Source organism: Sciurus carolinensis, chromosome 7 (assembly GCF_902686445.1).
Source record: "Sciurus carolinensis chromosome 7, mSciCar1.2, whole genome shotgun sequence".
In the NCBI taxonomy this organism is placed as follows: Eukaryota; Metazoa; Chordata; class Mammalia; order Rodentia; family Sciuridae; genus Sciurus; species Sciurus carolinensis.
The window spans coordinates 23,962,660-23,966,415 of record NC_062219.1 but is presented as its reverse complement, the minus strand read 5'-3'; the positions used below and the strand labels follow the sequence as shown (position 1 = coordinate 23,966,415).

General features: G+C 35.6%; 1 pseudogene; it reads right to left on the bottom strand.

Moving 5' to 3' along the window:
• Positions 1–241: 241 nt before the first annotated feature.
• LOC124989171 (40S ribosomal protein S3a-like) lies at positions 242–1,034 on the bottom strand (annotated as a pseudogene).
• Positions 1,035–3,756: the final 2,722 nt, after the last annotated feature.

The window sequence follows — 3,756 nt, the reverse complement described above, 5'->3', positions numbered from 1 at the left end:
AGGTGATATGCTGGCCTATGGGGTGCAATCACGTGGAACAGGAGGAGGTGGCCAAATAGCAGGGGACTGGTGGGCAGTAAGCTACCTTGCAAAGAAACAGTATTTCTTCTGCTTGAATCTCAAGTCACAGAGTGAAAAGGAATGCATCCCCTCTCTAGTCCCCCATCTTGGATCCAAGTCTCACAAATAGGAGACTATTAAAAATATGAATTTTTATTTGTCACTACTAAAAATATGAATTTTAATCAGATTCCTGAACGGGTGGTTCATATCCATCAGCTCGTTCAACATTAGCACCTATCTTATCTCTAGTAGCTTTTCCAGATATACTATGTTCACCATGAAGCTCCGTGGGTTTTCCCAAACTAGAACTTCTTCAGCATTTTCTAATGAAAACAACATGAAGAGGATAAATAGGTTGACAAGCCTTTTCTTTGTCTTTCCCAATGCTGTCTGGAATCCATTTATTGACAATTTCTTTCAAATCATTTGTTCGAACCTCCTGAATCATGATTTCCATCATCTTCTTCCAGATTTGGCAGAACTGTTGATGCTGAGCATAAGAAGTCTTCCGTATCTGATTATTGCATTTTTTTTTTTTTTTTTTAGTAAAGCCAACACAGAACAGACACAGTAAATAACCATCAATACTCTTAACGTTAATATGAGCTTCGATCATTGTCTGCCATTTTTTGACCATGGACACATTTTGTCATGGGTAAGATCCATGCCATGGAAGTTAGTCAGGCATTTTTTCCCTGAAAGTCCTCAGTAATTAACTTGAACCTCCTAAATGCAACTTCATCATTCTGCAGATCAGCAAGACTCACTTTAAACACATGACGCTCAAGGCCATCAGATGAAACTTTTGTTCCTTGGGTCCTTGTGACTAATGTTTTCCCCATATTTCTTATGTTGAAGATAGCTGGTGTTTCCATATCATAACAATCTTTCTTAGAAAATGGATCAACCACTTTCTTCTTAGATCTCTTCTTGCCACCTTTCCTAAGGCATTTGTTCTTACCTCCTGCCATGGTGCTGCTCAGAGAGCCAAAAGGCACTATAATGTATGTTACTGCACTATAGGGCAATGAAAGTATTCTTGTGACAGATGTTTACATACCCATGTTCTTACATGTTTATCTGAATCTATAAAATGTACAACACCAAGAGTAAATTCTAAGGCAAACTATGAACTTCAGATGATAGTAATGTGTCAGTGAAGATTCAGTGATTGTAGCAAATATGCCATTCTTCTGGGATTGTTGTTAATGAAGGTGATGATGTATGGGCAGGAAGTATATGACAAATTTGTATGCCTTCCACATTTTTTAACAATTTTACTGTGAGTTTAAATTGCTCCTAAATATTAAATCTTTTCTGGGAGGGCAGAGAATCAACTGTTTTAGTTATTTTAAATAGAAATAATTAAGTATCATCAATTATTGATACTTATTATTTGACACTTAAACTATTGCAGTAAGGTCCTCAATGGGTCCCCGCTGGAAGAGAGTTCAGGTAATGCCACTTAATAGGTGAGATCCAGCCTTCAGGAAGTTGTTGTTGCCTTCATCTCTGTCATGATACAACTGCCTCTCATTTCCATCAAGCAAGGCAATAATAAATGTACACTTGCATTCAGAATCCAGCTGCTGACAATAACCTAAACTCAAATCATGATCCCATTGCTAAATCCAACTATGGAAAAGTTGCCTCAGATTTGTTTTTGCTTTTAAATTTCATGTGAAAGCAGTTTTTTCCTGGGACAATTTTGTACACCAAATCCTAGCTGAAATTGAATCTGAAAAATAACATTTCTAATTTTTAGCAATTCTAACTGAAAGAAAATGGTACTGAGATTGAGCAACCAGCACAAAAGAACCTCCTACCACCCCGACTCTTTCTTTCTTCCTCCCACCCTAAAATAATGATCATATTTTGTCACCAGACAGGATTCAGTTTCTTTTAAAATTGGAATCAAAATACTGAGAAGACAACCAACAGATTGATAAGCAACATTTCCAAAAATTATCTAATAAAGTAATATTATCCAAATAATAAAAGGAATTATTAAAAATCAATAATGAAAAAATGAACAATTTGATTAAAACATGGGTAAAAGCTCTAAACAGATACTTTAGCAAACACAATATATAGACAACAAATACAACATATTAATCATATAAAATGACATATGTTATATCATCTGTCATTTAGGAAACGCAAAACAGTAATGAGGTACTAGTACAGAGCTATCAAAATGGCCAAAATCCTCAATACTTACAACACCAGACACCTGTAGGAATGTGAAGCAGCAGGAAATTCATTCATTACTGGTCACAGAGCAAAAGTGGTACAGCCATTTTGGAAGACAGTCTGACAGATTTGTATAAACCCAAGCACACTCTTACCATATGATCCAATAATTTTGCTTCTTTAAAAATGTTGGAAACTGTGTCAAGGAAAAAAAAAACCTGCACATGGACATTTATAAAGACTTTATTCATAATTGCCCAAACTGGAAGCCACCAAGATGTACTTAAGTAGGGGAATAGATCATTAAACTATGGCACAGCCATACAGTGAAATGTCATTCACCGCTAAAAAATGAACTGTGAAGTCATATAGAGATACAGAAGAAGTTAAATGCATATTATCAAGGAAAATAAGCTTGTGAAGGCTGTGTGATTCTGTATGATCCTGTATGATTACAATTATATGATATTTGGGAAAAAGCAGAACTATGGAGATAATAAGAAGACTAGTAGTTGCCAAGGGTTATAGAAGAAAGAAAGAAGCTGGAGCACAGGATTTCAGGGAAGTAAAAACACCCCATAGGATAATGATATGTACATATCACTGTTCATTTACCCAGTCCCACAAAATGTATAACGCCAAGAGTGAGCCCCAATACAGACCATGGCCTCCACATGGTAACGAGGTATCAGTGTGGGTTCATCAGTTTTGACATGCGTACCACTCTAGTACAGGATGTTGATAATGAGGCAAGCTTCATATATAGGGGGACAGAGATGTATGAGAACTCTACTGTCAAATAAATCTGCTTTAAAAAATAAAGTCTATTAATTAAAAAATGAGAGACCATGAAAACTATGCCAAACATGAGTCTGACGATTAAACAACTATAAGAATTTACCTTCAGTATGGCAATTAAAGACGATATAATTGAGTAAAATTCCACTGAGAGTAGTTGTGGGGAACAAAGAAGGTAGAGAGATAATTGACATCTGCACATAGATTGGAAAGTGTATTAAAATCAAACGTGATTTACTCTTTTTCTCAGCGATTTTATTGGTGATTTATTGAATACCATGCCAATTTCATCTTAGGTACATTCTTATCTAGTCATTTATTCCTTGGTTTAATTAATTATTGTAATCTTAGAAATCAATAATAACTTCTAGGATAAAATAAGGGGTCAATATAATTACAGATGGAGGCTATCTCAATATTATTATCTTAGTCTCAACTCCTATAACAAAGTACTATAGACTGGGCAGCCTATAAATAGTAGAAATTTATTTCTCACAGTTTTGTGTGGAAGTTCAAGATCAAGGTGCCAGCACAGTCAACTCTGCGGAAGACTCTCTTCTGGATTGTAAACTGCTGGTTTCTTCCTATCACAGTGTGGAAAGGGAGGGAGGTAACTTTCTGGTCTTTCTTATAAGGAACTCATCTCATTTATAAGAGTTACATTCTTATGACCTAATTACCTTCCTAACCCTAATACTATCA